Consider the following 7,312-nt stretch of genomic DNA (forward strand, 5'->3'; position numbering starts at 1 on the left):
CAAAAATAAATAGGGGCTATCGTTGGCTGTATACTGCTATTTCTCAATCAGAGGTAATTTCAACTCTCACTGAGATGTATAAGTGTGAGGTGGGGATTTGGGGGCCACAGTGGTCAATGGCTGCTCCTGGCTTATAGTAGATGCTCCCAAGGGTGGTAGGCATCCTCTAGCACTCATGGTAGTGTCACCCAAAGAAATATGGAAAATATTGTCCACTAAAAATGCCAACAGAAGCCTTCTGAGGGTCACTGAAGTGATGTTTCTAAAGAAGAAAAACCAACCAAATGAAAATCACCAAGAAAGAAATCTCATCGGGTGGGGCGGGGGGGCCTCTAATAAACCTCTTGTAAATCATACCCATATAAGAACTTTTAAAATACTAATAAAGGGGATGGTGCCTATGGCTCAAAGGAGTAGGACGCCAGCCCCATGTGCTGGAGGTCATGTGTTCAAACCCAGCCCCAGCCAGAAACTGAAAAAAGAAAAAAAATACTAATAAAATAAAATCTTTGTGCATGTGCAATAAGAAAACAAGGTGGGAATGTGAGATTTTAGGGAAGAGTTGGTAAAGCAGCAGGAAGACATAAAACTTTAACTGCTGGAATTCAAGAAAGAAGAGGAAAGAAAAAAATAGAAATAGAAGCAATAAAGGTGTTATTAGAGGCAAGAAGGGAAAGAATAGATATCACTGGTTATATACTAAAAGATCAAAGGGACTTATTTGTAGGATAAAATTCTTATTCATACAAGAAAAATATACAGAAATCGATCCATATATCTGTCTATACACAGACACACACACGCTAATCATAACACCCCAGTGAAACAATTTTCATGATTAATCTTTATAAAACAGAAATCTTAAAATAATTATTCAACCAATATAATACCAAAATATTTAAGGAAATGAATAGAGATAAAAATCCCCTGTCTGCAAAAAACAAAAAACAAAAAAAAAAAAAAAAAATCCCCTGTCTGTGAAGTCTTATACAACACTTTAAACAGAACATTTAAAAAGGACAAAAATAGTGGATGAACAAACATATACCAGATAAATAACAATAAATAATAGATAGACAATAATAGATAATAAAATAACTTAGTAGAAATCATAATATCATAAAATAAGATCCTCTTTAGGCTAAAAAACTAATATTTAAAACAAAGAGGGCACTCTTAAAATACTGAAGGACACAATTCCCAATCAAAATATAGTATTTATAGTTTCCTAAGCATGACCTATCGCAGCACAAATATTCATAAATTAAAAATTACAAATTATAAGTGTAGTTAAATAATTACACAGTGATGCTTTACATTTCTGATATGAGATGCCAAGAAATGCCTTCCTTGCAGCAGCATAGATCCCATTGTATTCTGACAAGTGAGATGGGTATACTTTTGTTTCAAATGTCTATTGCTCACAAACTCTAATCACAAAACACCTTCAAAGTTTCTGAACAGTAGCTAAACTGAAGGAGAAAAAGAAGACCTCTAATTTTGAGTAAGTTTGGAGCTTTTTGCTCTTTACAATGTTTTGTTGAATCCATCTGCAAATCCATCAAAGTGTGAGAATTTTTACATAATTACTGGATCAAATTTGTCAATGGAAATAGATTTATTCAAACATTTTATTTCTTCTTGAGTCAGCACTCCTGTGATTTTAATTATTTTGATGTACAATAGGAAAGATTCATCCTTATTTTATTGCATAAAAGTCTATGCTGGCATTTTTTTTTGTTTGTTTGCAGAACCATACATTTAGCTATAACAGAGGCTGAAGTGAACTCCTGAAATATGTTTATCAAAGCCAGTACCAAGAGGATTTTGCTATGTATAGACACATAAGTTCTCCTGAAAAGGTCTAGTGTATAACTTCACAATGTTTTAAGTTTGCAACTAGGGTTATTCTTAACTTCCTATTGAGAAAAATCTGTCCTTTTTTGCTTAGAAACAATATTTTTTCGACTATATTCTTACTGTACAAACCGACCATAATCTTTTAAAAAATTCTTTTTCAACATTCCAGACAAGTTTACAATCAGTTAGTGGATATCTATTGGAAGTTTACTGTGTAGTTGGATGCTGGACATATTTCTATTAAAAACTCACCCTGGGAAATTTCAGTGAATGAGCGTAAGTCTAACGGTGACACAACAATGCAGTCGAGCCTCTGGGAACAGTGGAGGGGCTGTCAGAACAAAGCAATATAACCACATTCTGGAGTATCTGGGAAGACTTCAAAATAAAGACGGGATTTGAATAGAATTTGAAGAAAGTGAAGAAAGTAATTGCAGATTATGATTTACGTTTTCACAAGCTCTTTGTGATTTACAGAGAAAAATGTTAGGACACGGGTTCTAATTTTCTGTGATTGGAAAAGATTTTCCTGAGGTAAACATGAGAGCCTTTGTTGCTAAAAGTTAAGATTACTTAATGTTCATAGCTCTCTTTGTAGAGATTACCCACCTCCTTGATTAAGTATATTCTTGAGTATTGCAGACAACACAAACAAATGGAAAAACATGTTATGGTCTTGGGTTGGTAGAATCAAATGATCTTATTTTCATGTACTGTGATCATTTATTTTTGTACCATGGTTGACCACGGGTAACTGAAATCTCAGAAAGTAAATCTCTGACTCAGAGGGACTGGATACATTAAGGCCTGCAGCATTGTCTCCATATACGTACACGTTGTGAAATGCCCACCACCTCAATCCTGCTAAATTAACATGCCCATGGGCTCTCGTAAAATAACATAACTTTTTTTTTTGGTGGCTCCTGAGGCTTAAGGAGTAGGGTGCCAGCCCCATATACTGGAAGTGGTGGGTTCAAACCTGGCCCCGGCCAAAAACTGCAAAAAAAATAAAAATAAAAATAAAATGATAATATAACTTCTTTATTCCATGTTTTCCCCCTTCTTTTTAATATAAAATTATGGTGAGCCTTACATTAACTGGCTTTTAAATTTGTTTTATAAAATCTTAACTTTCCTTTTTCAGACAGTATCAAAAAACTTCTAATTTAAATAGTGTGAAAAGGGTTGAACTCCAATAAAATAAGCATATTTTTATGTTAACCTTATCTGAAAATGCTTCAAAATAATAGAAAACAGAAAATGGTTCCATTGTTAGTTCATTATAACTGATAGGGAAAATTATATTGATATATTAGAGGAATTTTAAAGGAAGAGAAGTAGTTAAAGCAAAAAAGGGGAAAAGATAACTACATTTATTATTTTTTGAAATAAAATGTTTTGTGTTACTGTCTTACTTCACGTTGACTGAAGTCGTAAGCATACTTAGACTTAGATCGTTAACTTTTATCAGTGAAGAGCGCAAAAGGATAGAAGACCAGACAAATTTGAAAGGGCTTTAGAATTCTGGGGGAGATAAACACTGATTGGTAAGGATGGCGTTAACCTGTTGTGCAGGAAAGCAAAGTCTGACATGAATGTTGGGGAAGGTCCCCAGGAAAATCTCTCCTAGTCTTAATCTTACCAAGGGGAATCTGAAAAACATGATGTACTGATGTATAAGAAGTTAAATGCCATTTTTTTCCAGCATCATTTATATCCACTCCTTTTATATAATTAGATGAATACCATTTAAGTGTGAACATTGGATTTTAAAGTAGATCCTTCTAGACTCTTTGCAGATTCTCCCTTAAGAAGATGTGATCTGATGGTCCCTGCTCACGGCAGCCCTTCAGTCCTTCCCAATGAGTGATGAGGGGCATGTCTCCTCGGGAGCAGCTACTGACTGCAGAAAATGGACCAGACAGGGCTGGATGAGATGCTCTTTTCCAGCGCTGGAGAATGAAGGAGCTCAACGTGCAGTTACTCACCTACATGTCCATAAGTGCTGGGACCACAGGAGGTGCGATACAAGACTGCAGCCAAAGTCAAGCCACAGGAATGGGTTGGTGAGAATTCTTCTCAGCACCCACCCATACATACACACACTCACACCCACACATACACACCACATACACACATGCACACATACATATGCACACATGTACATGAGGTGACGGATATTAATCAGATTGTGATAATCACTTTCCAATGCATACGTATTGCAAATCATCACATTGTATGCTGTAAATTACACAATTTTTTTTAAATTTTAATTTGTTTATTAAATCATAGCTGTGTACATTAATGCAATCATGGGGTACAATGTGCTGGTTGTATATACAATTTGAAATATTTTCATCAAACTGGTTAACATAGTCTTCATGGCATTTTCTTAGTTATTGTGTTAAGACATTGATATTCTACATTTAGTAAATGTCACATGTACCCTTGTAAGATGCACGGTTACATCATTTTTATTTATCAATTTTACTTCAATGAAGCTGGAAAAAAGAAAAGAAAGACCGAAGGACAAAGATGGTTTGGATGATAGGCATTCAACGTAATGACAGATGTCTCATCTAGAAACCATTAAAAATTCCATACAAGATGCAACATGGTTGCATAATTTGTATTTTGAGAATTTTCTCTAGTTTTCCTACAGATTTACATAGCTATGACTTAATAAATCCTAATGTACATAGCCATAAAAATTTTTTATTTTTTGTTAAATCATGGCTATGTACATTCATGCAACCATGGGGCACCATGCACTGGTTTTATAGACCATTTAGATCATGATGAAGTGGGTGTTCACTAGAGGCAGGGCAGGGAGTTAGGGGGTCACTGTCATTGTTATAGACATGGGATGTGGTACTGGGCTAATCAGGTATCAGAGGAGGAGAGTGGTATTGAAGAGGAGTTGAATTAGGGAAGGTTAATGGTTATAGAAGATAGAAATTTACCTAGATAAAAAAGAATTTATTGACCCGTTGTTCACCCAAAAGGGTATGGAGCAACAAAACCATAAAAAAGTAAAAAGATGCAGGTAGAATTGGGACCAAGGATGAGGGAGTTCCATTTGTCTTCTTTCCTGCCCCACCTTCTTTTGTGCATTGGTATCATTCTTCCAACAACACATCAGCCTCCTCCACAGGACTGGCATCATGTACCTGTAAGTTTCCAAGCCTGTCCTTCTACAGTTTTCACTTCTAGAAGTCAACTCACTGTCTTCCTTGGTTCTAATTAACAAAATCTTGAGGAATCCTTTGATAGGTGCTGTGTGCTCAGGGGCTCACTCCTGCACCCGTCTGCTGCCACTGAGACCTTGAGATTCTGTAGAGATGGGGCTGGAGGAGATGCTGTTTCTACAAGAAGGAGATACTGAGACCACGCTTAATAGTCAAAGCCAGCAGAGACGGTTCAGTCATGTTAATAATGTTAACAATGCACAGCTAATTGAGCGCTGTTTGTGACTGACAATTTTTATTAAATTAGTAGATGCTTTGTGAAAATTAGACGTAATACTTTCAATATTCACTAGAGAGTACATTTAGCGTACAAATTATTAGAAAAATAGAATCCTGGGAATGAAGTTAGAATGAAGATCTTTCACACTTATTGATAACCCCTATTCTGACTGTCCAACCAAGCTCCTCCCTCTAGTTTTCTACACATTCATCAGGCGACCGGAATTAAACCGTAAAATTCTGATGCTCCTGTCATTTCTAAAGAACACAATATGTTCTCTGAGAGGATTTAGTGTTAATTTCTATTTTACTGTCAACATTGGGGCCTCTTTTTCTCTTTTCTCTTTTCTTTCTTCAGCCGTTGCTTTGCTCTAACTTCTCTGGCTCCTGTGATTAATCATCGCCTCCCCGTGCCTTGCAGCCCTCTGCAACAACAGGATGTGATGGGATATGAGAGTCAAAGCCAGCAGAGACGGCTGGGGCGTATGGTCATGAGACATGGGAGATTCTTTCATCTCTCCTATTCTTATTTGGGGTCCAAGGATGAAATGTGAGCCCTAAAGTTAATTCTTTATCTATATCAATAGATTCTGTGGTTTCTCATACAAAATAGGCTTCACGGGGCCGCTGTGACATTACAAAACTCCTATGGTGAGCATGCTTGCAAGATGCTTATTGCTGCAGAAGAGCAAGGGAAACCGTAGTCAGTTATAAGCTATGCAAAATGTGGGTTATATAGTTTGAATTATTCATCTGAAATAGATCTTCAGTGCAGTGAGTGATGGTGTACTTGACAATAAGTGATAAATAATAGTGATTTTGATAAATTCTCTCGCATAGATGGCTTATGGCGATGCATAAACAGTGAGAAAGCATCACATTTTAAATTGGGATCACTACCCCAATACAAAATAAACAGATGCTGTGATTTGGCAATTGCTGTTAACAACAAGAACCCAATATCTAAAGCAAAGAACAATGATTAAAATTCAAGAGCAGAGGTTCTGCCTGGCGCTCTGGACATGTTTTCAGTTAGGAACAGAAAGAATCAACACTGTTATGAAGTTTGTGACCTTCTGTTCTCTCCAGTGGGAGATATGAGGTTTCATAACCCATGTGCCATAACATGTACTTACTTTGGGAAAAGGAAAAATGCTGATTCCAGAATAGATACAAAAAATGATTATGGCATTTATGCCTGAAAAATATAAGCTAGTGAAACATTTCTGGAGTACAGGAAGAAAACTAATAGACAGTGACTTATATGTCACTGAGTTCTCTGAAATTAACAGAAAATGATCATCTGAGGAATTATCTATGATCATGGTGTTTCTGTGTATGTTTTATTTCTGAATAATAAGCAGACTATACTTTAATAAGTATGTTAAGAAAAAGACAAATTTAATTTATGCCCTTCAGTATCAAAATTCGATGTACTCAAATCATCAAATTACATAGGCAGCTAACAGGGCTAACTTTAATGTCTTAGCAACTTTTCGTAGCAGAAAAGAAAATTGAAGCTCTGTTAAATAGCCTAGGAATTAATTTTTCTGTTTTTTCTATCAAAATTCTTCTATTTCTTCAATTCTGCTCCTCCATGAAATCTTCTCTCTTATCTCCCACTGGAACTGGTGGTTACTTCCTCTGAGCTCTTCTATGGCAACATCTTTTTTCTGATGAATCCACTTCTATCTAGCTTGACAGCCAGTTGTGCAATATTTGTTTTCTCCAGGACCAACCTCATCTCTCTATTCTACCTGACCTAGAAATCTGACACCACTAAGGCATTGCTGCTCAAACATCACAACCACGAACTACAGCTCATTGCCCTCAGCTTCTCACCACTCACCAAGATGCAAGATCTAGCATGGAAGCGTGTGGTTGACCAGTCCTAGGTCATGAATTTTCTGCTCCAGGGCAGAAGTAGTGGGCGTAGGGCAGTCGTCTCTGTTTATTCTCCAGGCTGAGAGGTGGGGTTCTGCCTT

This window comes from Nycticebus coucang, chromosome 7 (assembly GCF_027406575.1).
Source record: "Nycticebus coucang isolate mNycCou1 chromosome 7, mNycCou1.pri, whole genome shotgun sequence".
NCBI lineage: Eukaryota > Metazoa > Chordata > Mammalia > Primates > Lorisidae > Nycticebus > Nycticebus coucang.